Source organism: Sapajus apella, unplaced genomic scaffold (assembly GCF_009761245.1).
Source record: "Sapajus apella isolate SASKATOON/1434 unplaced genomic scaffold, GSC_monkey_1.0 scaffold19, whole genome shotgun sequence".
Lineage (NCBI taxonomy): Eukaryota > Metazoa > Chordata > Mammalia > Primates > Cebidae > Sapajus > Sapajus apella.
In genome coordinates this window covers 7,238,080-7,265,670 of record NW_022436959.1, presented here as the reverse complement: position 1 = coordinate 7,265,670, position 27,591 = coordinate 7,238,080, and the positions used below count along the sequence as shown (strand labels likewise).

General features: G+C 43.8%; 1 long non-coding RNA gene across 1 annotated transcript; it reads right to left on the bottom strand.

Annotated features, from left to right (window-relative positions):
* Positions 1–719: 719 nt before the first annotated feature.
* LOC116557410 lies at positions 720–23,681 on the bottom strand. Its single transcript, XR_004271508.1, has 3 exons — positions 23,598–23,681; positions 6,180–6,187; positions 720–733 (listed from the first exon to the last, which is right to left on the bottom strand). It is a non-coding gene; the product is annotated as an uncharacterized LOC116557410 (long non-coding RNA).
* Positions 23,682–27,591: the final 3,910 nt, after the last annotated feature.

Here is a 27,591-nt window from a genome sequence, read left to right as displayed (position 1 = left end):
GGCTACAAGCAAGGCTAAGGGAGATAGTGATTTGATTCTGGAAACACAAACCAGTGCCCCCCCATGGTGGGTGGGAAGCATCTTCTCTATGTTCACCTCGCAAGCTTTTGGAAAAAAAAAAAAAAAAAAAAAAAAAAAAAAAAAAAAAAAAACCTATCGTTCAGAAGCAAGCCAAAACTGTCATCTCGCTCGATGCTAATGGGCTCATCAAATCCATTCGCAGGGTCTCAGCTCTTCAGAACTCTGGCCAAGCCTTTGCTTAGTACATAAAAGAGTATTCCCTGGAGTGCTTTTCAAACCGTGTTCTGACCCCATACTCCTAAGCTGTAGAAGAGCACAGACACGATTGGCCACATGCTCCTGAAAAATCCAGTCTGAAAGCTAGCATTGGTGACTACAGATGGGATTTTGATAAAAGAAAAACACTGAGCCAGGTATGCTGCTTGCCGCTTGGAGTTCGTCTCCCTGGAGGACAGAGCTGCCTGCCCACTGCTGAGGAAGAGCATTCCAGACGTGGCGTGAAGCCGAGCAGCTGGAAAGTGCACTGACTTTGGCTTCTTACCCCATCCTAAGAATAATGGCACTTTTATGAGACCTCTAGAAATAGAACTTTTCATCTGGCACCATCGTAGGCTACGCTTTGGGGCAGTGATGTCACCAGGGAGACAGAAACTAGGGAATTCATCCTCTTGGGTCGGGTGACTAATCCTGTTTCCCAACCTCAGAACATTTGCTGATGTCATCCATCTTCCTGAAACCACAACTTACATTTCTGTGACTTTAACACATACTTTGGGGATTCCCAGTCCTTTTCCCATTCCTCCCAAATATTCTAGGGGGTGGTCCTCGGGGGCTGACTTGTTTGCTTCCCAAGTTCATCTTCCATGGCATCTGGCATTCTCCTGGATTTAATGCACAGCCATTTCTGCCTATGCTGCAGAACCCCAGAATGGCAGCGAGGTCCCCAGAGCCCACAGAGGGGCATGGGGTCACCCACCAAAAGAGCCCCCTTTCCTGCCACTGCCCACCTGTGTTTACCCTGAGGCTGCCAGCACGAGGGGCTGAGGACCTGGGTGTGTGGTCTAGGGTGCTATTGCCAGTGACCACAGAGGGTGCCACACTAATGAGTAATGAGTGATGCCCCAATGACAGCTCTCTCCATTTTTATTCATCTTTTCTTCCAGCCACTCACTGAAGGGGCATGAGTCCAAACAGTTGGACATTGCTCTAACAGAGCCAGAATCTTCTTTTCATCCAGGCTTGCCATTGTCCCATGAACCCAGTTTGTGAACTTGACATGTTTTCCTTAGGATGAGCTCTGCCCACTAAGGCTCCTTGGGCCCTCCTTTAAGCAAGCTCCTGGCAGATCCGCCCTCTTGATATACCAGTATGTCCAGAACAACATTATCTGCGTCTTGTCATCCTCTTGAAATAGGGCAGGTAATTCCTTTGGGTCTCTCTAAGGTGCTGAGTGGAGGTGATTTTGCCAGGGCAGAGGGAGGCTAAGGCCCCAGGTGCTTTGAAGTCTCCCTTCCCACACAGGAAGCACTTTGGTGAGGAGGTTGTGGGTCAGGTGACTCTCTACACCTATGAAAGCTCTTTTGCTTAGAGTTGACCATTAAAAAGTGATTTCTTGACCCTTATGGTAAAAATGCCTGGACCTCAGATCTCCAAGAGTTAGGCATGTGGTTGGTAAGTCTCTGAGATTCACAGATGGAAGAGGTGGATGATACAGGTCTCTGCGCCCCCACCCCATGACCCCTAGATGACCATCCATAAGGTGTCATCAGCCAGTTGGAAAGTCATGAAGCAGACACAGCCCCAGACATATTCTAGTGGGAAGGCAAGAACATGTGCTGTGTCCCCTCCTGCTTTTCAACCTAAGATAGAGGCTGCCCTGGGCACAAGAGCACTTCCTGTTCACTGGTATAGCTCTCTCAAGACTGCCTGCCTATGTACCATCTCTGGGAAGACTCAGAAACTGCCCCATTCCAGCAGGATGGCCTGGGGGCAGAAAAATGCTCCACGTGCCTGCCAGGCAGAGGTGGGAGCTTGAGGTGGCATTGCTTTAATGAAGTCACCTAGGTTTTCACATCTAGAACTGTGGACATCCAGCCTCCTGCTCACTACTCTCTGGAGTCACTGGAAGCCTGGAATGATGAGGCTTCTTTTCAAACACTCTATAAGAATCTTTGATGAATCCTCACCATCAGGCACCATGCTTTCATGATCCCCAAAGGGATAGGCAGGTTCCTGAAGACCTCCCAGGCCCAGTCCACCAGTGCTGCGCCACTGACTCCGTGGAAGCGGTTGGCACAGCTGGCATTTGAGACTCTGTGCCTTCAGTACCTGATATAGTTTGGCTGTGTCCCCACCCCAAAATATCATCTTGAATTGTAATCTCAGTAACCCCTATAATCCTTACGTGCCAAGGATTACCCTGAGGCTGCCAGCATAAGGCAGTGAGGACCTGGATGTGTGGTCCAAGGTGCTGTTGCCAAGGGCAGGACCAGGGGGAGGTAATTGGATCATGGGAGTGGCTTCCCCCATGCAGTTCTCATGATGGTGACTGAGACTCATGAGATCCAGTGGTTTTATAAGCATCTGGCATTTCCCCTGCTGGTACTCACTCTGTCCTGCTGCCCTGTGAAGAGGGTTCCTGCTTCTCCTTTGCTTTCCACAGTGATTGTAAGGTTCCTGAGGCCTCCCCGGTAATGCGGAACTGTGAGTCAATTAAACCTCTTTCCCTCATAACATTACCCAGTCTCGGGTATGTCTTCATAGCAGTGTGAGAACTGACTAACACAAAACCCTATTTGTTTCTCACCTCCATCTGCCTTCCTTCCTGGTTATTTCATTCTAATTGGTGTTCCTTTCCTACTTCTGGGTTTGTACCTCCCTTCTTATTACTGCTGTGACACATTCTCCCTCTACTGACGGGCAGGCCTGCCCTTCTCCCTGGTGACTGTTCAGGCAGGCCTTGGGACCACGTATGTTTATCCTAAGGATAGACTTGACCCTTTTGCTTCAAACCCCATAGAAAATTGAGTGGCATTTCCTTGCTATTCTGGAAGATGGGAATGGGAATTTGGATTTGAGAGAGCTATAATAGAGCTCTGACACCTTCCTAGAGTCTGGGTGGCAGAACTGGGTTCTAACTGGGACCAAATTCCACCTTTCCTTCCTCCTGGCAGGGTGTGTGTTAACTTCAGGGAGCCCAAGTCATTGTAACTTGTGCACACAGACAACTAGAATCTGCGTCCAAGATGGATCAGTGAGTCTGGAGAGATTATTCGAATTCATTTTCTTGCCAGGCAAACAAAATCACTGACTTGCCTGGACTCCCTGTGAAGGTAGCCGCAGCTGCCGGTGCTGGCCTGTGGTGGCCCCAGGCTATGAGATTTGAACAGCTGCCTGCCAACAGCACCACCCCCTCTTCCAGATTTATCTTGCACCACTGCGCCCGCAGCTGGGCCTGTGCAGAATGTACAACATGCTGCGGATGCTGCTCAGGCTGCCAGCCCAGGGGAAGCACAGCAAATGACTTCTATTTATACAGAAGGCATTCCTGGGCCACACAGCACTCCCCGCCTGCTGAGAAGTCAGCCAAGTCCCTGAAAGACACCAAGGGGCAAGACTGCAAGCCTCCTCTGCCAGAGAAGGCATTGTTCTATCACACACAATGGTAGGGCGGCCCTGGCGTGGTGTCAGATGAGTTGACAGGAGCAGCTGCCTGTTGGTTCCCTCTCCTCGTTTACAGCTGAGCTCTGCCAAATCCAGGGAGCAGTCTGGAGTTTGAGGTTTGGATTTTGGAAAATGAATTGCACCAAGAGGCCAGGACCATCTAGCTCCAGTTGGCTTAGTTAAGAAATGGCCGCAAGCCATAGGTGGCATTTAGCAGTGGCTGCCTGAGTCTTGAGGGGAATGTAACCACAAAAGGCAGTAGAAAGGGCAGGTAGGGCCATTGCAGGGCACAGTCACAGTGGCTGGCCAAGAGGTCTCATTGGCAGACCCAGCCTCTCCTGAACTCCCCCCATTTCCCGAGGCCTAGCTGGTGGCACCCAACACCCACGACGGAGCTGCAACATGCAGCTGAGCTGTACCAGGTAAACGCAGGAAGGGCTACCCCTCTGTAGGTGAATGATACTAGCTTCCTTATGCAGCCTACAGGTTTCATTAGTTAACTCGGGCTATACCTGAGAAGACAGAATAACCACACTGGTGGTTGAGTGTACGCTGTGGAGAAGCACAGAGCCAGCCTGAGTCCCAGCTCCGCCACTTGCTAGCTGTGGGACTCTGAGCTAGTTAATTCAATTTCTCCAGTTCTCAGATTTTCCACTAGTAATTTGGGACTAAATAACCCAATAGGAAAATGAACCAAGGACACAGAGAGGCAATTCATATAATAAAAAATACAAATGGCCAACAAATATATGAAAATGTGTTCAGGCTCTCTAGCTGTTAGAGAGCTCCAAATTAAAATAAGGCCTCATCCTGGCAAATGTTGCAAAATTGATAATGCCCAGCACTGGCACAGAGGCACTGGCATGTGCTGTTGGCGGGAACATAAATTGGCTTGGCCACATTAAAAGATCATTTCTCAGTCTCTATAAAGATTTTATGTGCAAACCCTTTGACTTCACAATCCTACTTCTCAAAATCTATCCTGGAGAAATGATTGCATGTTATGGATGTAGTGGTCATTGTAACATTGCTTGTAATCTTAAATAAAAAGATAAAAAAGAAAAAGGAAAGAATAGCAGAAAACCCAAGTCATAAGCATGTAATTGCAGGTAGAGCTATAGGTTCTGATATGGAAACAATTCTAATATACATGGTTATCTGAAAATAATATATAAGGGAACAATACATGTAGGCCAATCACATTATCTTAAAAAATGTACATTTTCATTTTTCTAACTCAGGCCATGGAGAAGGTCCAAGAGGCTGCACATTCCACTATGAACAGTGGATTACCTCTGCGTGAGGACAGTAGGAGGGAGGGAGATTTTCATTTTCACTCTATATACAGGTGCCCCTCAACTGCATCAGTAAAAATGTCATAAGTCAAAATGCACTTAACCAACCTACCAAACATCATAGCTTAGTCCAGCCTACCTTAAACATGCTCAGAGCACTTACATTAGCCTACTGCGGGACAATGTTATCTCACACAAAGGCTATTTTATAATAAAGTGCTGAATAGTTCATGTAATTTATTGAATACAGCGTACTGTAAGGTGTCACCCTCATAATCACATGACTGACGGGCAGCTGAAATCTTACCACATAGCACTAGCCCGGGAAAAGACAAAAATTCGGAATTCGGAGATGTGCATTGCTTTTGCATCATTTAAAGTCAAAAAATCCTAAGTTGAACCATTGTAAGACCGTCTGTACTCTATATACTTACATCTGTATTTTTGCATTTTTTACAATATATACTGTAAGATGATTGTTGTCCTCTATCATCCCAGTTTCCTGTACAGCCGTCAGAGCTAGACTGAATTGGGGAAGGCTGCCGCTGGAGCAGAATGCCCAGGAAATACCAGGCATTCAGACTTGGACATGTTAAATGTCAAGCGCCCATTAGAATCTAAGTGGAGATGCTGAGCAGGCAGTTGGGTAGAAGAGTTTGCAGTTTGGAAAGGAGGCTGGGGTTGGAGAATCACATTTGAAGACAAGTGCCTTAGGATGTATGGGCATGAGGAGAAGAGTCCCATTAATAAGATAGAGCGGGGCCCAGGGCCAAGTGTGGTGGGCACCTAAATTCTGTATTCCAATGTCTTTAACACAAATCGATTTCTGCTATGAATCTAAAAACTATAGGGTCCTAGCTGATTCTTCCCGCCCAGTTATCACCGGCATCTTATAAAAAACTCCTGTCTTATTCTTAGCACTGCTCCCTGCGTTTCCCTTGAATGTCCAACTTGGTCTGGCTGAACTCCTTTGATGGTCTCTGGGTTTCCCAACTTCGCCCTCCCTTGACATCCTGTCTCTGAATCCCTTTCCTGTAAGCTTCATGGCTGCAGAGAAGCCCTGCTAACTTCTGAGTAACTCCACCCACCACTCACTCTATTCTTCAAGCTCCAGCCTGGGACAACTCCAACATCAGTACACTTTTCACAGTTGCTCATTTAATTCCCAAAAGGCAGATATATTATTAACATCACTTTTACTATTATCCCTGCCCTCCCTGGTTCACGCGATTCTCCTGCCTCGGCCTCCTGCATAGCTGGAACTACAGGCGCGTGCTACCTCTCCCAGCTAATTTTTTGTATTTTTAGTAGAGATGGGGTTTTACCATGTTGGCCAAGATCGTTTCCATCTGCTGACCTCTTGATCCACCCACCTCGGCCTCCCAAAGTGCTGGGATTACAGGCGTGAGCCATCGCGCCTGGCCAAGAATTTGCATTTCTAACACATGACAAACTAGTGATGGTGATGCTGGCGTGTGGGAAGACACTCTGAGAACTGATGATTTACTGTGAGCTAAGTGCTAAGCATTCTATGTGGAGACTGTTTTTAAGGCTCACAGTCACACGATGAAATAGTTATTGTACTATTTACATCCTTCATTTACAGATGAGGAAACTAGCAGTCTATGTAACTTGCTCCGGGTCTTAGTTATTAAGTGGTACGTTCTAATCCAGGTCTGACTCCAAAGTCCTCACTCTTAACCATGAGGTTAAAATGTTAAAATAGAAACCTATTATAAGGAATAGGCCCACTCATTTGCATTCATGAACCAGTACAAATACATTCATGTCATGAACAGGCTCTGAGAGAAAGGGTTCTAAGATAGTTGAGGCTTGATGAAGAACAAAAAGCAAATCAGGAAGGTTTGAGTAAGAGGCCATTGCTTATCATAGTCTTCAAGGTATTTTAGGAATTTGACCAAGAGAGACAGTACGTGTGACAAAAGATAGAAAAGTTGGTCAAGAAGACAAACTTCACCTTATTCATTATTCATTTAGTCCCTGGTTTACAAAATACTTATTGAATATGTACTATATAAGCTGGGGGCTGTTTGGTGCTGAAGATATGAAGGAGAGTAAAAGTGGACATGGTCATGACCCTCAAAACTTACAGACCCCTCAAACAACAATATTAAGTTTAGTAACAATTTTGCCCAAGTCATGAAATCTTGACATTCAGCTTTGGCTACGTGGTTCTCTTAGGTCCCAGCTCTTTTGGTTCTGACTCTTCTAAGTCTTAGTATCTTATATTATTCACTCTGTCTGTTGACCTAATGAATTTCCATTCTGACGCACGTAGTTAAACACAATACTGACATCAGGAACTCAAAAACCTGCCTTGTTAATAGATTTTTTTTTTTTAGTGTTGACTGTGGACAGGATTTGGCTTGTGTGTGGTAATTGGTAACTCTGTGACTAACAGGAGGAGGCTTTATCATTGATCTGCTCTTGTGTTCTTACTCATCAGTGCTCATTACCCAATGTATCTGATATGCCAGATGGATATTTAATAAATGGTCTAGTGGTTGGATCTGACACCATATTCAGCTTCAAGAGAACCACGGTCCTGGGAGGGAGGTCACATAGTTCTCCATTCTGCCATCCAGCCCTGTTGCTTTTAGATGAAGTTGGATGAGGCTGAATTAGATACTGCAAATTGTATGGCATTTTTTTAATTCCAAGGAAATTTTCTTTCATGGGCTTACCATGATTTCTATAAAAACTCATTTTGGGGAAAATCCTCAGTCTGTCTTGTTCCAAGTTGGATTTACTTACTCTGGCGAAGTTATGATCTATTAAAAAAGCGCTAATGGAGAGGGTAACTCTTGATAACTGAGAAGCCAAGTTTCAAGGAACCGTGTTGCCTTAGTCTGCTTTGTGTTAGTAAGAGAATACTTAAGACTGGGTGATTTGCACAGAGCATTGGCATCTGCTCAGCTGCTGGTGAGGGCTTTCATCCTGCATCACAACGTGGCAGAAGGTCAAAGGGGAAGAGGACATGCGCCAACGAGCAAAATCCAAGGGGCATCCTGGCTTGATACCAATGCACTTTGATGGGAATGAGTCCCTTTTGTGATCCAGTCTTGCCAGAGTAGCATCTCACTGTCTACAGCAGTAACAGCACCAAGGTATTTATACGGCATCTGCCCTCATGACCCAAACAGCTCCTGCTGGGCCTCACCTCCCAACACTGCCCCATTGGGAATCAAATGTCAACATCACTTTTGGTGAGGACAAACTACATCCAAACCATAGCACGTGTGAAGGAAAAAAAGAAAGAAAAGGGGAAGAAAGGAATAGAAAGACTGTAGTAAGAAATCCATGACTGATGTGAAACATGGAGTTTTCACACAGAGCTAAAGAAAAGCTATAGGCTGTCTCCTAGAGACACACATTTCTGCCTTCTAGTCTGCAGATTTGTTTACATTTAAAAACAAAACTAAATTTAAGCTTCAAAGTAAATGCTCAACATTTAGGCAGACATATGGGCTGTTTGCTTTGAATGAGGGGCAGGAGCCAGCCTTCTCTGAGTTGGCCCAGAGAAAATTTTTGAAACGCAGAAATGTAATAATAGCTGGCACATGGGACGTGTGGAATGAAATCAGCGCTTTCAAAAAGAAAAAAAAATGAAGAGAATAATAATAATAAGCCACCACATTCAGTTCTTTTGGTTAATGTCAAATTTTACTCACCAATCTTAACACATCTACTCATGATTACTCTTATTTGGGTATTTCCAGTGGAAAATTATCCAGTTTGCGAAAAGTCTCAGTCCTTTGTTTTGAAGGACACAGCTTTCATTTTGGCCCCAAATTAGATGGGACTGAATTACCCCCACCAAGATGATTCAAGCTACCTCCTAGTGCCCAGCTCTGCCCTTGCTTTTGGCAGGGCACAGCATGGCATTTAGCCTTGGCCTTGTCCCCGATATTGCCTGGTCAGACCTACATCAGAGTAAGCGTGGGAGGAGGAGGAGAATGAGGAGTGGGTATAGATGAGCATTGAAGAGCTTAGGATTTGGGGCCAGAAAGACCTGGGTTTAAAGTCCAAATCTACTTTTTACTATGTGGGCTTCAACTTCTAAATAAATCTTAATAATAGCATGAGCTTACTACAAATATTTCACGAGATAATATACACTAAAGGCTTGGTTCAGTGCATGGCATGTGACATGTAATGGTACCTGTTGTTACTGGAAGTCTTGATCTTACTCTGGGTGGTTTAAAAGAAGAAAGTAAGTGGGTCAGTGTTAGTTTCTAAATCCTTTGTACAGTGCTGTCCAGTAGAATATTCTACAATAAGAGAAATTTCTATGTCTGTTCTACCCAACACAGTTTAGTCTCTTGCTGTATACAGTTTAGTCTCTTGCTCGTTACACTGAGCTCTTCAGATTTGGCTAGGAAAGTGGCTTTTCACATTTGACTGATTTAAATTTCAATAGCCATGTACGATCTGTGGCTACCATGTTAGGCAGCCCAGCTTTATGAGATTAAAACTGTAGGCTCTATGTGAGGAAGAGCAGCATTGTGAGAGAATAGTTACATGAAAATACAAGGAAGCTTAGAGCTTCTGGGGTTGAACCAGTCAGAAAGAATCACATTTTTAATAAGTCATGGACACTACCCTTGTTACAACCTTTATTGTACAAACAAAAAAATAGAAAACATTTTCAAAACTTAAATGTCAAACAGTCCAATTTCAAGATGTATTAGTTTGTTCTCACACTGCTATAAAGAAACACCTGAGACTGAGTAATTTATAAAGAAAAGGAGTTTAATTGGCTTGTGGCTCTATAAGCTGTATAGGAAACATGGAAACTTCTGCTTCTGGGGAGGCCTCAGGAAGCTTACAATCATAGTGGAAGGTGAAGGGGAAGCAGGCACGTCTTACATAGTGGAGCAGGAGCAAGAGAGAGGGGAGGTGCTGCACACTTGTTATTTTATTTATTTATTTTTGAGTTGGAATTTTGCTCTCTGTTGCCCAGGCTGGAGTGCAGTGGCACAATCTTGGCTCACTGCAAACTCAGCCTCCTGGGTTCAAGCGATTCTCCTGTCTTGGCCTTCCAAGTAGCTGGGATTACAGGTGCCTGCCACCACTCCCGGCTAATTTTTGTATTTTTAGTAGAGATGGGGTTTCACCGTGTTGAGCAGGCTGGTCTTGAACCTCTGACCTCAGGTGATCTGCCCACCTCAGCCTCCCAAAGTGCTGGGATTACAAGTGTGAACCACTGCACCCAGCCAGTGCTACACAGTTCTAAACAACCAGATCTCATGAGAACAGTACCAAGGGGGGTTGGTGTTAAATATGATCGTGGATCCCCCACGATCCAATCACATCCCATCAGGCCCTCCTCCAACATTGGGGATTACAATTCAGCATGAGATTTGGGTGGGGACACAGATCCAAACCATGTAACAAGAGCTATTTGACAAACTGTAATCCCACTAAAATGAAAGAGATTCAACTTTGATTTGGATGCTACAAAAGCAAAATGTTCACCATTTGGTAAACAGTCATGGTGAATACGTGAGGCAGCATCAAATCTAATCAATGAGCCCTGTCAAGCACAGGAGAGCTTCTTGAGTGTCCTCCTTAAAGTATATGTTGTACCTGTATAGGTGAGAGCCATTTTTTTGACAAGATAATAGAAGAAGCCATGGTAATGTAACTCACTGCTGAGTTGGCAATAAGCTCACTCCTTGGCAACCAAATGAAAAAGCCCATACGGGAAGAAATTAATAAAGCTGGCATGTTTTCTGTTCCTATCAGCATAACCCAAGATATAAGGATAAATAATGTTTATTCAGTAATGACTCAAATGTGTCACAGGCATTTTGAGAGAATGTCTAGTGTCTATGGTAAAGTTTAAATATTAGGAGAATTATAGTCCAATGTGTCCTGGGTCCAAGATGAATAAAATAGTGTTTCAAAAAGGACTGGGTTTACATAGCACTTTGTATTTCACTTAAAGACTCTGCATAGTTGAAATAAAAGTGACCTGACACTGGGATTCAAGAGGTTTTGGGACATGATTTGCTGGTTACTAGTTGGTAGTCCTCAACAAGCCATTAACACTTTCTGTGCCTCAGTTTCCACATGTTTGAAAATGGAGTTGATACTATCTCATAAGATTTTTGTAAAGGTTAAATGGAAAACTAAAAAGCACTTCGCAAATGAGAAGCATCATCATCATCATCGTCTTTATCATAGTCATGTTATTTTACTTTCTCAACAATCCCCCGAGGGAGCTAGATAGAGCCAGTAGACCATTTACAAATGAGGACACTGAAGGTGAGAGGAGTTAGGTGACTTCCCAAGGTCACACAACTAGGAAGACTAGCATTCTCATCACAGCTATGAAAAACTGGGTGAAGTTTAGCTGAGGAACATAAAGGTTTTCTATTTCTTTTGGATCTCATGCTTTAAATCATAGGATTATAAAAATGAAAAAGTCAGAACTGTCTTTAGATGCAAGCAAGAAAGACCTCTGCCAAGGATCTTGTGTGTTAGTTACAACAATGGCCAACCAACTGGACCAAATATGGCCTGCTTTGGTTAATAAAATTTTATTAGAACATAGTCACCCTCATTCATTTACAAGCTGTCTTTGGCTGCTTTTGCACTACAACAGCAGAGCTGAATGGTTGCAATAGAAACCCTATGGGCCACAATGCTAAAAATATGTACAATCTGGCCCTTTACAGAAAAAGTCTGCCAACTCCTGCTTTAGAAGGCCCCAGTATCACAAATCACACAAAAATAAATGTGTTAAAGAACACATAGCTGTTCTATTTGGTGATTGGCACTAGAAGAGTCTGACTCATGCCCTTGAATAGCCACCGTTGTGACCAGCACTCCTCAGGCCCCAGATCACATCTGCCCTGTGTCCTTGAGACCAAAGAGACTACCTCTGGATGCCAGGAAGGTTTGGGACTTCTGCCATTGTTCACTTGGGTGAGCATAGCCTTAGGGCTGGAGGAGAATTTGAGCAGCATAAGTACTCGGAAAACCAAAATAACAAAATCAAGTAATTTGTCAAACCCTCGCCCCAAACAGCATTAACTACAGTCGATTCTTGCATAACAAAGTATCAGTTCCCAGTGGAGGTGGGTGTCATTGCTCTCTTTGAGTTTCAATTCCTCGTTTTGGATCTGGGGGTGCTCACAGATTGGCAAAGTACACAGATGTGCGTGTAAACTGGGGACCATTTTGCAATATTAAACAACTGATGTTACTTGAAAAAAATTTGTATATAGGTCATCTCATAACATGCATGAACTCTGATGCTTTTTTCTACATTGGCAACTAGATGGACATTGAACACTAGAATTGTGAATGGTGTTATTTTCCTAAAATGATTTCATTTAAATAATTTTTATTTAAATGTTCGACATTGTCGAATCAGGCTGCTATAACAGAATACCTTGGAATGTTTAGTTTATAAACAATAGAAATTTATTGCTCATAGTTCTGGAGACTGGGAAGTCCAAGGCCAAGACACCAGCTGACTCTGTGTCTGCTGAGGGCCTGTTTCTTTACAGATGGTGCTTTCTATGGGTCCTAACATAGTGGAAGGGCAGATGGGGCTCACAAGCTTCTCACACCGCTTTTTTTTTTTTTTTTTTTTGAGACAGGGTCTCACTTTGTCGTCCAGACTGGAGTGCAGTGGCACAATCTCGGTTCGCTGCAACCTCTGCCTCCCAGGCGCAAGGGATTCTCCTTCCTGACTTAACCTCCCAAGTAACTGAGATGACAGGCATGTACCACCAAGCCTGGCTAATTTTTGTATTTTTAGTAGAGACATAGAGACAGGGTTTCACCATGTTGGCCAGGCTGGTCTCAAATTCCTGACACCAAATGATCCATCCACCTCGGCCTCCCAAAATGCTGGGATTACAGGCATGAGCCACTGCACCTGGCCTCTCATATCACTTTTATAAAGTCACTATCCCATTGTGGGAGTCCTCATGACCTAATCACCATTCAAAGTCCCCACCTTCTAATAATATGAGCTTGGTAATTAGGTTTCAACATACAAATTTTGGCAGGATACAAACATTCAGATCATAGCAGACATTTGTGTATTTTAATTTGTATCTTGCCTCTTAATTTTAAAGATAAATTTTCAATTTTTAGAAGAAAAATATACATTTGAAAGCACAAAAGTTTTAAATTAGGGGACTTTAAAATGTTTATTTTAATTAAAGTTATTTGATGAAATATATTCAAATTGTGTATGCTTTGAGTACCAATATGTCTTATTTTTATAATCCTTTGAGCATTACTGTCAATTAAATAAAATCTAGGTTTCTCATTTTTATTGGTAGTAATGCTTCTTTGGTTTTGGCAATAACAAAAACAATATGCCTATCTTTAATTTAAAAAAAAATTAGAGAAGAGATTGGAAAGTGACTGAAGAGAATCATTATTATGATCCTAATAGGGATCCTAGTTGGAATTGGGTTGATTCCATTCTCACCAATGTATTAGTGTGTTCTCACACTGCCAATAAAGATATACCTGAGATTGGGTAATTTATAAAGGAAAAAGTTTAATTGGCTCACAGTTCAGCATGCCTGGGGAGGTCTCAGGAAACTTACAATCATGGTGGAAGGGGAAGCAAACATGTCCTTCTTCACATGGTGGCAAGAAGGAGAAGTGCAGAGCAAAGTGGAGAAAAGCCCTTTGTTAAACCGTCAGCTCTCATGATAACTCACTCTCTATCATGAGAACAGCATGGGGGAACCACCCCCCATGATCTAATCACCTCCCACAAGGTTCCTCCCCCAGGATGTGAAAATTACAATTCAGATTACAATAGAAGATGAGATTTGAGTGAGGATATAGAGCCAGACCATATCGTTCTGCCCCTTGTTCCTACTGAATCTCATCTTTCTCATATTTCAAGGAACTTATTGTGTCTTCTCCATAGTCTCCCAAAGTCTTAACTCATTCCAAGATTAACCCAAAAGCCCAAGTCCAAATTCTCATCTGAGACAAGGCAACTCCCTTACACCTAGGAGCCTGTAAAAATCAAAATCCAGTTAGTTACTTCCTAGATACAATGAAGGTACAGGCATTGGGTAAATATGTTCATTTCATATGGGAGAAATTGGCCATAACAAAGGGGCTGCAGGCCCCATGCAAGTATGAAATCCAATAGCATTAAATCTTAAAGTTCCACAATGATCTCCTTTGACTCCGTGTCTCACATCCAGGTCATACTCATGCAAGAGGTGGGCTCCCATGGCCTTGGGCAGCTCCATCCCTGTGGCTTTGCAGGGTACAGCCTGCCTCCCTGCTGCTTTCATGGGCTGACATTGAGTATCTCTGGCTTTTCTAGGTGCACAGGGCAAGCTGTTGGTGGATCGATCTACCATTCTGGGTCTGGAGGATAGTGGCCCTTTTCTCACAGCTCCTCTAGGCAGTGCCCCACTGGGGACTCTCTTGGGGCTCCAACCCCACATTTCCCTTCTGCACTGACCTATCAGAGGTTCTCAATGAGGTCTCTGCCCTTGCAGCATACTTCTGCCTAGACATCCATGCATTTCCATACATCCTCTGAAATCTAGGTGGAGATTCCTAAACTTCAGCTCTTGACTTCTGTGTACCTGCAGGCCCAACGCCACATATAAGCTGTCAAGGCTTGAGGCTTGCAACCTCTAAAGCAACAGCCTGAGCTGTGCCTTTGCCCCTTTTAGCCATGGCTGGCATGCAAGGTCGCAAGTCCCAAGACTGCACAAAGCCCCAAGGCCCTGGGTCCCGCCCATGAAACCATTTTTTCCTCCTAGGATTCCAGGCCTCTGATGGGAGGGGCTGCCTTGAAGGTCTCTGACATGCCCTGGAGATATTTTACCCCATTGTCTTTGTGATTAACATTTGACTCCTTGTTACTTATGCACACTTCTGCAGCTGGCTTGACTATGTCCCCAGAAAATGGGTTTTTCTTTTCTACTGCATTGTCAGGCTGCAGATTTTCCAAACTTTTATGTTCTGTCACCTCTTGAACACTTTGCTGCTCGGAAATTTCTTCTGCCAGATACTTTAAATCATCTCTCTCAAGTTCAAAGTTCCATAGATCTCTAGGGCAGAGGAAAGATGCTACCAATCTCTTTGCCGAAGCATAGCAAGAATCACCTTCGCTCCAGTTCACAAGAAATTCCTCATCTCCATCTGAGACCACCTCAGTCTGGACTTCACTGTCCATATCACTATCAGCATTTTGGTCAAAGTCATTCAACAGTCTCCAGGACATTCCAAATTTTCCCACATCATCCTGTCTTCTTCCGAGCCCTCCAAACTATTCCAACCTCTGTTTGTTACCCAGTTCCAAAGTCACTTCCATATTTATGGATATTATTACAGGAGTGCTCCACTACTACTAGTAACAAGTTACTTTATTAGTCCTTTCTCATAATGCTAATTAAGACATACCAGAGACTGGGTAATTTACAAAGGAAAGAGGTTTAATTGACTCACAGTTCAGCATGGCTGGGGAAGCCTCAGGAAAGTTACAATCATGGTAGAAGGGGAAGCAAACACCTCCTTCTTCACATGGTGGCAGGAAGGAGAAGTGCAGAGTAAAGCAAGGAAAAACCCCTTATAAAACCATCAGATCTCACGATAATTCATTCACTATCGTAAGAATAGCATGGTGGAACCACTCCTATGATCTAATCACCTCCCACAAGGTCCCTCCCCCAACACATGAAAATTACAATTTGGATTACAATAGAAGATACGATTTGGGTGGGGCCACAGAGCCAGACCATATCATTCAATATTTCTGGGAAGCTTTTCCTCAGGAAAAGAAAGAGAGTAGGGGAAGAAGTTCCGTTCCATTTTGGGACTGCACAGTCCCATTTAACTTTGCATTCTAGGTGGGTTTAGGTTTTTTTTCCCAGTGACTCATTTACTAGGAGGCTGCTTCTCAGGGGGGTTCCCGCAGCGCCGGCACAGAGTTCCTTGAAGCCCCATCTGAGGCTGCCTTTCCAAGGAGGAGGGGGGAGGGCTGCTGGGCTGGTCTGTAAATAAGGCAGCTTTTGTGCCATTTATCCCAAAGACAGCTGCTTCCCCTGGGGTACTATTAGGACAGTCATTCAGGGAGCTAACAAAGAAAGCCATTTCTCCTGTGAAGAGAGACAGTCTTCCAAATCCACCCAGGGCACTCCTGGAAAACTGGCACCGGGTGTTTTTCCTACTCAAGTGGGCTCCAAGGCAAGCACTCAGCTCTGCCATCCTGGGCGTGGGAGAGCTTCTTCCACACTTCAAGGAAATCATGCTTTCATTTTTTGGCTCATTCATTCATTTAATAAATATAGACTGCACACCTACTGTGTGCCAGACACTGTGCTAGGCATAGGAGCACAACTGTGAATGTGGTCAATGTGTTCCTGTGCTACATTAAATAGATTTGGTCTTTGTGGCTTCTCGCACAGGGCCCTGAAATCCTTGGGATTTCTAGGTAGGGGTATCTTTTGTTGTTTATATGGAGCCCCTTTCCATCCCACCCAAGTTTATGCTAATGAAATGACTTAGAGTAGAGCTCCCAGATAGCTTCAGTTTGTAGCTTGTCACCAGAAAGACTCAGTGATTAGAGGGTTGGAATTCTCAGGCCACCTGCCCACCTCCTGGGAGAGGAGGAGGTGGCAGCTGGAGATTGAGCTCTGTAAAAACTCTATAGGCTTTACGAGCTCTACAAAGACCAGGCCTGGCTAATCAGAGAATCATAATCCCTTTGGCTATGGCGATTGGGTCAGAAATGGACACATGACCTGAGCTCAGCCATTTAAATCCTTTCACAGGACTTTTGATGGAGCTAATGAGGAAGGCACTCACCATCTGAGACAGCAAATAAGAATGGCGTGAGCCTGGAGATGTTAGGAGCTGCCTTTGCCACCTCATGAAAAAAGCTGGCCTGAAATTAGACCCAACACAGAGGAAAGAAGAAGATCTAAAAGGTGAGTAGACAGATGCTTGAGTCCCTGGGTCCAGCTGTCCCTCATCCTAGTTGATGGGTGTCCAACATTGTAGTTACAGGAGCGAACAAACACTTTTTTGTTTAAGTTAATGGAAGTTGAGGTTTTCTTGACTTACAAGCAAGAATTCTGATTAACTCAGCAGGCAGGTGGGCCACCGACCTCACAATAATCTGATAAATGCCATTATAATAGAGGAAAGACAAGGAGGTGGGACAACCTAATGCAGGAGGGGCTGGTGTAGCTCACACTGCTGGCCCCAACTCACCTCTGTCAGCTCCACCCTGGATGTCCCCTGTGGCATCAGAGGACGGTTTCCATGAATATCATTGACTTCCTATCGCAAGGTCTTGTGTAGGTGTGTACTTAACCCAGGCACAGGACAGGTTGGAAGTGCTGAATGGTTAGGACTCAGGGACCAATCTTTAACCCATGAAGGACTGCATTTAGAGTATCAGCACCCCAGCTTCCTTTCTTCTGGGTGGAATAGTTCAGAGGTATTCTCTTCTCAACCCTTCAGAAGGTCCCTGGCAGATTGAGCCGAATTGTCCCTAGATGGACCCTTTGCTGGCTTTCCTGCTTCCTCTGTCTCACTCCCCCATTCCTCACCTGGGCATCCTGAGATCGCCTCTCAAATATAACATTTGCACCCAAACCCTAATCTCAAGGTTCTACTTTTGGAGAACACAAACTCCGACAGAAGGCCTCTGCAGGCAGACCAGATAGGTTTGGATCCCAGTGATGACGTTTCCGTTTGACTTCCTGTTTGACCATAGTAGATGGTAATTAAGCCCACAGCACTTGGAATAGTGAGGAAACCATCAGGCCATGGGTGGTGTAGATAAGCCAAGTAGCTGTAAAGTAGTAAACGTATGTGTGTGTGTGTGTGTGTGTGTGTGTATACATATGTGTGTGTGTGTGTATACTTATATGTGTGTGTGTACATATATATACAGACACCATACACATGCACCACACATACAGACACCATACACACACACCACACAGTGACATACCCACACATACCCACACAATTGTATGTGTGTGTGTATATATATATATATAAACACACACACGTATATACATATACACATGCCCTACACATATACACCATATATATACACCATATACACAGTGACATACCCCACACATATACACCATATATATACACACATATATATATACACACATATATGTGGTATATATGTGTGGGGTATGTCATCGTGTGGTGTGCATGTGTATGGTTCTGTATGTGTGGTGTATGTGTCTATGATTGTGAGATGCTGTACATGTCTTTATGTCTCTGTCTCTACTGCATGTGTTTGTACATACATGTAGGGGTTATATGTGTATCAGCATGTATGTTTTTGTGTGTTGTGTGCATGTGTATCTACCCCTGAGCTCCGTGAAGCTAGACCCTTTTTTCTGTCACCATTCATTGGAATAAACCATTCCTTTAGGATTAAATCACTGTCTAGTCAATCATATTAGTATAAATCTGATATTTCATCATATGCTCAGTTTCCTCAAGTGTAAAAAGAAGATAATAAGGCTTTCCAGTTGCCTGGCCTTCTGCACTGGTGGCAGTTACCAGGAGGGATGCTCTTAGGGCAACCTGGAGGGGTCGGGAGCTTGTAAAGCAGCCAGCAGTTGAGCCTGCCTCTTGTCCCTGTATTTTTCTTTCACCTTAGCCCTGTCCTCCTTACTGTGTTCTCAGTTATAAAAAACTGAGGAGGCTAATTTGAGGACTTCCTGCAATGGGGCGATGCTGTATTATACAAGAATACCACATGCTTCTTTTTGAGAATCTCAGGGTTAAATTTATCCTAATGTTTTAGGATGTAACACAGAGGTGACTGTGAATAAAGAGATGGCATTTGACCCATGGTGGGACTGGAAAATGACAAGCCATGGGGATAATGTCTACTAGTGTGGGACACAAATCACACTTTCTCTCAAGGCGGACACCCCACTGAGGAAAGGGGTTCCACTCAAGTCCATTGGGGGACTTCTGAGATGCATTCCTAGAAGGGTGTCCTACCTATTAGGAAGGGTCTCCTGGGGTTGGGGTCAATAGCTCTAGGGCCTTACACTGTATGGTCAGTCCAGGCAAGAGGAATGAGGGTGAAAGGAAGACTCAGCTGGGAACCAGCCTAGGAAAAGGGACAGGAATGGGAAGACTACTGCTCTGAGGTCACTCGAGATCACGTGATTTGGGAACATCTGCAGCAGGAAGTGTGGCTGTCTTCATGGGAGAATTTAGCGTGAGAAAGAGGTGGTCTGAGTTCCCCAAAACATGTGCATGTTTGTCTTGGTTGAGCTTTCACCACCAATCATGCTACAAGTAAGGACTGCGGGCTTTTGACCAGAAAGGATAGGAGAGAGCATTTTTCCCTTCCTTTCTGGCAAGGCAGCCAACGCTGTTTATCCCTGGGCCTTCAGGCAACACCAGAGAGCAGCCCTGGCCAGTTACTGTCAGTTGACAAAGGGATATTAGAGGTTGGCTGCTAGAAGGCTGAAAAAGAGAAATTGAACTAAGGTCCTTTATCTGATGAGGTGATGGTGGTCAGATGCTTCCACATGGACACCTTCTAGCCTCATCAGGGTGTAGTGCTGGCCAGAGACTGTCAGTTCTTCCTTTTTTTGGGTGCTGTTCACAGAGTCCCCAGTTGGAAGAGAGAAAGGGGAAGCAGACAGAGGTCCCCAGATGAGCCACCAAAATGTTGCAGGTGAGACTAGCTGGGGCTGGTGTCATGGGCCATAAAGGAATTTACCAAGACAGTTGTAGATAAAGAAAGGCAGATTTATTGGAAAAGGTGTGAAAACACCTTGCAAGGTTCAATGGGCAGCCCAGCAGAGAAGGGCCTGTCTCCCAATAGGCAGGGACTGGAGGTAAGTTTTACAGGGTCATGCTGGAGGGGGCTACATGTGGAACAATGTCATTGTGCCCACCAGTTGTTTGTGATTATCCATCTCTCAGAAAAATTGGCCATTTTTCTCCCCAACCTGGGGCCCCTTCCTCATTATTGCTTATTAATTTTATCAGGACTTCATGAGACTATTTAAAATTTGTAGTGAAAACTACGTATACTTCCCCATCTAGTCTAATAGGTTGTGATATTTCAAAGTAACAGTAAATACCATGAATATTTTCTCAAATCTAGTGTTTATAGGAAATGTACCAGTCTCTGACCTGCCCCGATGTAAGTGTCAGATGTGCTTCCAGGAATGTGGCCCATCCCTGTGAGCCAGCCAAGGGTCCAGCCTTACCAACAGAACATCACTGTAACTCTGGGAATGAGTGCACACTCAACCCGAGCCAGGGCTGAGTTGCTCTACCTCAGGGTTGCCAGCCTTTGTCAAGCTTCCTATTTTCTGTTCCTCTGGTCTATACTCCTATGGCAGATGGTCAGGGTCACCTTTCATGAGAAGGGAAGATGTATTGGTAGCCAGCAGCCTGCATGGCATTTCTGGCACAAACACATTGCAGATTGCAAATCCCTGTTTCACATTTATGAAAATGGTATTGATGACCTTCAGGGCAGAGCAGTGTTTTCTTAAAGTAGCTTCTGTACAAAGGTAATAGACATTATTTGAAAATAGGATTCTGTGATCAAATCTCTTGAGCAGGTCAACTTCTCAGAGTCTGTAATATGCAAAAGTGCATCATTATACATGTCCAAGATTGGGGTATTTATAATATGTGATGTGAACCAAATACACTGGGTCACTGAACACTCTGACCCTCATAGGCCCCGGGGCTGCTGCTAGGTGGAACACACTTTAAGGAATGTTGTGTGGCACATGACTCTTGTTACAATATATTGTTCTGTGGCTCTGGCCATCATGGTTTGGGGTTAGAGAAAATATTAGCTTGTCTAAGCTAAGTGACTGAGAAGCAGCAATTTGCAATCATTATGGAAGCAGCAACTCATCATTCCTGTAAATTTCCAGATAAAGAAATCAATGGCTGGGTTGTTGCCACTACTCATTTCAGAGCTGAGTTTTTCTGGCTTTGTCTGAGGTCCAAGTTGTTTCTTTTATTTATGATTTCTTTTTTTAAGTACAAGCACAAACTTCAAAACCCTAAAAGATTTTAGGGACTGTATAAAGTGCCTTAATGTCTTTCCAGGTAAAATATCGTTAGCATTCATTATTACATGAATTCATCCACCTGCTATTTAGTACCCACTATGTACTGACGCCTACAGAACATATAAAGTTGAATAAAGCAAAATCCCTACTCTTTATTACATTCTGTGCCAGCTCTGTCTGATGTCTTCAGCCATTTATGGTGTAGAAAATGTTACAGTAACACATTTATAGATAAAGGGACCCATCTGGAGATGAATGAAGTAAGTGGCTGCCACAGATTTGGTGCTGTGAGGTGAAAAACCGTTCCAAGGCAGCAGGATAAGGAAGGAAGATGATTACTTCCTTTCCATTTAGTTTCAAAAGATCTGAAATAAGAGCATAGGACCCATCTCAAGATGAGTTGTTCAATAGATGTGAGGATCCAGGTTTGGAAATGTGAGCATCTCGGACAAAAAGAGGCAACTTCCACCCACAGCTCAGAGCCAGTGAGGCTGGCTGATCTAAAACTCTTTGTTCACTGTTGAAGACAGCATCTCTTAGATTTCCTAAATCCCACCGTTGGGAACTGCCAAGCCAGTGTTTCATTACAATCTTGGCCCTAAAACAACACAGTTCATCCAAGAACGACAGGGTTTTATGAACAGAAATTAGGCCTTGGACCAAGTTTGTAATAAATCCTAAGCTTCATTACATAGGTGAGGATAAACGACCAACTACTGGATGACAGATTTGCTATGGACCAAGAGAATAGACTCTGTGTGCCATTTCAGAAAGGTTCCACTGCAGATTTTCACTGACTCGTGGGGTGACTTTCTTCAGGGGCAGTGATGTGGAAGGAGTACAACGGAATAAAGGAATAAAAAGAGGAACAGTTTGGGGTGGATGTTCCCTTTATCCACTGCTCCATCAAAATCACTTGAACCTCCAATGAATGGTAGCATTATATGATGCTTAATAAATCTTAAAGGAGAAACCCAAATAATTTTTTTCTATTCAAGTTTAATGAAGATCTATGTGAAACATAGTTTTTTTTTTCTTACCCAAAATGAACAAAAGGCCTATTAATAATGTTCGGATGTGACCTCACTGAGATTAAAAATATTTGCTGATATATAAAATGGTAGGTAAGCCATTCAGGACTAATGTGAACAACAAGAAATATAAGAGAGAAGAGGAAATGAAAATGCAGTGGAAACAACAGATTTGGATTAACACCAGTGTTTGCAAAAGAGCTCAAATGATTTCAGATTCAATAGAAGCCACTTTGCCAAGGACTCCAATGCATTCCATCTATGAGCAGGCTTGCTGCTGTTTCCTAAGGAACACCCCTGGGATCTGCCCTTTCCCCTGGGTTCTTATGCCAAAGCCAGCCCTGTTTTCACCTCCTCATACTGTAGCCATCATTGTGTGGCCACAAAAGCTGCCAGGCTGCTCTGTGGCTGCCTCTGAGTGATAATCTATGCTCGTGCACACATTTTTGTTTCCATCTGTAATGGTGGACATTACAGATCATTTATGAGATGACACTTGCCGACCCTAAACACGGAAACTCAGACTTGCCCTGGGTTGTCTGGTGACCTGCCGAGACCCACAGGCCTACAGATGTCTGATTTCTGTGAAAGGCCTGGAATCTTTTGCTCCTACTGAGAGGGAGAGGTGGTGCCTAGAGTTGGGGAGTTCCAGGTCACAGGAGGAAATATTGGGGGCTGTGCCCTTCTCCAGTTCCATGGACAGTTTCTGAATTCTTCTAAGAAAGAAGGGTTAACAACAGAAGCTGGAGAAGTTGCTTTTATAAAATGACTCTTGAAACTATGGTATGACTATAGGATGGAAGGTGAAGGTGAGGTGCCTAGAGAATGCTGCTTGGTCCTCCCCTCCCTGTCCCCAGGTGACAGTGTGTTGCAGACCTGAGGAGGGGCCGCTTTCCCTACTACTACGGAAAACTCAGCCTCTGCCTGGTCACATGCGGCATGGCAGCTTTGAGAACAGGAGCCTGTGAAGAAGCAACTACAGGTTGACCAGGAACCTGGTATAGATTAATGAGTGGGCCATTATATACTCTATCTGGGTGTATATGAGGGAGAATGCACTCAAAATGTTGAAAAGAATGAGCCAGTTGGGAATTTGAGACAAAGACTGCTAGGATCCACCAATATCTGGGTGCTCTGCTCCTTCTGTGGGCATAACTAGACAACATTTCCCCAACCCCTTGCATCTAGATGGGACCATGCAATTATTCCTGGCCAGTGAAATGTGGCTGGAAGTGTTAGACACCCCTTCCAGGCCTGGCTTCTTAAATCTTCTGTGAGATCATACATATTCTCTCTTTATTCATGTGCTGGCTAGATGCAGAGGATCTAGGAGAGACCTCTGAAGCCCTAGAGGATAGCTGAGCCACAAGATGGGAGGAACCTGGGTCCCTGAGTGACTGCATGGAGCAGTCTCTCATACCACACTACATCCCCATCTTTACTGGACTGTGATATAGAGCAAAAATTAAAACTCAGTTACGTGAAACCACTGAGATTTGGAGCTTGCTTGTTACAGTTGAAGGAAACCAAAAGATTTCTCCTCAAAAGATTGAGGATTGCTAAGTTAAGGACACTGAAAACGCAGGGGAGCACTCTGCCTCAGCCTCTATTTGCCTGACAGCAGGATGTAAATCCATCCTTACTAGAGACAGCACTTGCGTATTGGCCCGGAGAAAGTACCAGCAGGCACCAGAGGAATCTGGAAACAGATTCTACTATTTCTCCACTTTCTCCCGCCTTTTCAAAGATGGCAGCATCTCTCTCCTTTGTCTTGTCACTATGTAGGATTGATGGCTCTTTGTTAAAACATTATTTAAGCAAAGCCTCTAAGCCACTGCCTCCAGAGAGAAATACTTTTGAGGCCTCTCCCACATGACACGTATAGCACATGCTAATAAACTTCTGCTTGTTTTTCTTTTATTAATGTGACTTTTGTTTTTAGGAGAGTATCTCAACTAAGTACATAAAAATGCAAAGAAGATAAATTATGTTTTCTCCCTTCCACAGTCATTACCATACTAATACAGAACAGAAGCTGAAAAGCCATGATGTAGAGAGAGAGGCCAAGATTATCTATTTCCTTCTCAAAAGCTTTTCCCTGAACTTTCCAGAAGTACAAATAAGAGTAAAGACATACCCCTGGGCACTGGGGCTCATGACCTAACTGGCTTGTTTTCAGTTTAAATTTCTTCTTAATCCCCTGAATGGAAATGTTTGTCTTCCTCTCTGTAATATATTCATGTTTACTTTAATATAAAAATACTATTTATAAAGATTTAGCCCTCAAGTTAAATGGACTTTTTAACCTGTGCCTTGGCATCTCCAAGTAATAGCCACATTGAAATTTGGCTCCAAAGATTACTTCCCTCCCTCTTCCCTCATCATTTGGTAAAAAGAAAAGCAACTTCATGAAACCACCTATGTAGGGACACTAGATTTCAGATGCTGCTTTAGTTCTTTAAAAATAAAAATAAAAACAACTTTGATCCATTTTTTGTTAATACTGATGTTATAATATTAAAATGTTTAATAACTTGGTTTGACAAAAAAGAGCATTTTTTTTAAATGCTCAAGAGATTTGTTAAGGAATACAAAATTACAAGGCTGGGCATGGTGGCTCATTCCTGTAATCCCAGCACTTTGGGAGGCTGAGGCGGGCAGATCACCTGAGGTCATGAGTTTGAGACCAGCCTGGCCAACATGGTGAAAACCCATCTCTACTAAAAATGCAAAAATTAATTTGGTGTGATGGCAGGCGCCTGTAATCCCAGCTACTTGGGAGGCTGAGGCAGGAGAATTGCTCAAACCCAGGAGGCGGAGGCTGCAGTGAGCCATGACGGCACAGTTGCACTGCAGCCTGGGCAACAAGAGCGAAACTCCATCCCCCACAAAAAAAAGGAATACAAAATTACAGCTAGATAGGAGGAATGAGTGCTAGTGTTCCATAGCACTATGTAGGATGGCAAAGTTAACAATAATATGTTACATAATTTTAAATGGCTAGAAAGAGGATGGTGAATGCTCCCAACGCAAAGAGAAATGTTTGAGATGATGGATATGCTAATTACTTTGATCACTATACCTTTATGTATTGAAACATCACTATGCACCTTATAAATATGTAAAATAATTATATATCAATGAAAAACTAACATAAAATATATTAAGTCTAGACTTTTTATTGAAGCTATGCCCTTCTTTGGGGTGGCGCAGCCAAGGTGTGAGATGGCAAATGACTTTTTCCTGCCTTGTATTTACATCTTAGTAGTTTTCCTCATGTTTTAACTTGGGTCAGACTGCCTGGGCGGGTGAGAGTTCAGGCCAGACTCACAGCCTGGACCCTGGAGAGTCCCCTAAGCCAACACTTGACCTTCAAACAGGAATCCATCAAGACTACCTTAGATCAGGGAGAAGACACCTGAGCCAGCTTCTGGCCAAACTGGAAACTCCCAGTTCCCTTCATGCTTTCCTTTCTTTTCTTGTCTTTTCTTTTTGAGATGGGATTTCACTCTGTTGCCCAGGCTGGAGTGCAGTGGCACAATCTCGTCTTACTGCAAACTTTGCCTCCCAGGTTCAAGCAATTCTCATGCCTCAGCCTCCCTAGTAACTGGAATTACAGGTACTCGCCGCTACACCTGGTTAATTTTTGTATTTTTAGTAGAGACAGGGTTTCACCATGTTGGCCACGCTGGTCTCAGACTCCTGACCTCAAGAGATCTGCCCACCTCAGCCTCTCAAAGTTCTGGGATTACAGGTGTAAGCCACCATGCGTCGCCCGTATATATTTTCACAGTGTTCTTCTTTGCAACTCTTTAATGATTTAGCTGGATGAATCACTGAGAAATTCACTGTCCTCAGCAGCACAAGCTTGCTATGCTGCTGCCATCAGCCAAGGGGTTAGTGTGACGAAAGAGTGGCTCTCAGACCCACTTCCCCACGTCTTGTCTAAATTTTATCATACAGTCTTTACCACAGACTTAACAACAATTACCTTAACATAATAACTTGAGAAAAGTTGTTGGAACCAAAAATAACTGAAAGCAGTGACCCGAAGATATATTTGTATACTGATATTCATAGCTGCATTATTTGAAACAGTCAAAAGGTGGAAGAAACCCAAGTGTCCATCAATGAACGAATGAATGAACAAAATAAGGCATATTTATATGATGGGATATTATTATTCAGCCTTAAAAGGAAAGGAAACTCTGACACATGCTACAAGATGAACCTTGAGGACATTATATTAAGTAAAATAATTCAGTCTCAAAAAGACAAATGTTTTTTTATTTCACTTACATGAGGTACCTAGAGAAGTTAAACTCACAGAAGAGGAAAACAGAATGATAGCTTCAGGTGCTGGGGCAGGGAAGAATGCCAGTTACTGCCTAATGGGGACTGAGTTTCCATGTGGGAAGATGAAAAACGTTCTTGAGATCGATGATGGTGATGGTGTGCAACAGTGTGAATATATTTAAGGCCAGTGGACTGTACACTCAAAAGTGGTTAAAATGGTTAATTTTGGCAGGGCGCAGTGGCTCACGCCTGTAATCCTAGCACTTTTGGAGGCCAAGGCGGGCAGATCACCAGAGGTCTAGAGTTGGAGACCAGCCTGACCCACATGGTGAAAACCTGTCTCTACTAAAAATACAAAAAAAAATTAGCCAGATGTGATGGTGAGTGCCTGTAATCCCAGCTACTCAGGAGGCTGAGGCAGGAGAATCGCTTGAACCAGTCAGGCAGAGGTTGCAGTGGACCAAGATCGCGCCACTGCACTCCAGCCTAGGTAACAGAGCAAGACTCTCTCTCAAAAACAAACAAACAAACAAAAAAGGTTGTTTATATTTTATGTATTTTATCACAATTTAAATAAGTCGTTGAAGAGGCGCAACATTGAAAGAATGTGTTGGGGTGGAGGCGAAGATTCCCTTGTCCCCTTCTCACCCCCAGATACAACTCTGCAGTTGGAATAATGTATTTAGTTTTATATTTTGTTTGCATACAAGCACATATTTCATAATTTATTTTGCTGCATTGGGCTTCTGAGCAAAGGATTAAAATGGTAATTTCCCATTTTTTCTTCACAGAAAAGAGCCAAGCTTTTGCATCCTTAATTTCTGTGCTCCCTTCCCCCATGGGGAACGATCAGCTTTTGTGTGACTTACAGGTTGCCGAAAAGACCACCATCTTCTCGGGTCTTTATCTGGTTGTTCAGGGCCCCTCTAGGGAGCGTCAGGAGTTGCACAAAATGGAGAGGGGAGGTGCATCCTAGGAACTTGAGATAGGGCCTTTAAGGAGCTTGGGGTCTGGGAGAGGTTGCAGCTATGCTAGGAAGGGTTTAGGGGTTGGTGGATTTTGTGGAGCCCCAGTGAGGTATTATGTTAATACCTGGGAGAAGTGGGGAGACACTGATTGTAGCAAAGGTTTTCAAGGCAGGGTCTATGGTCAGCAGGGAGATGCCCCATCCATGCACACTATAGCCGGTGGCAAGGAGAAGTGCCCTCCTAG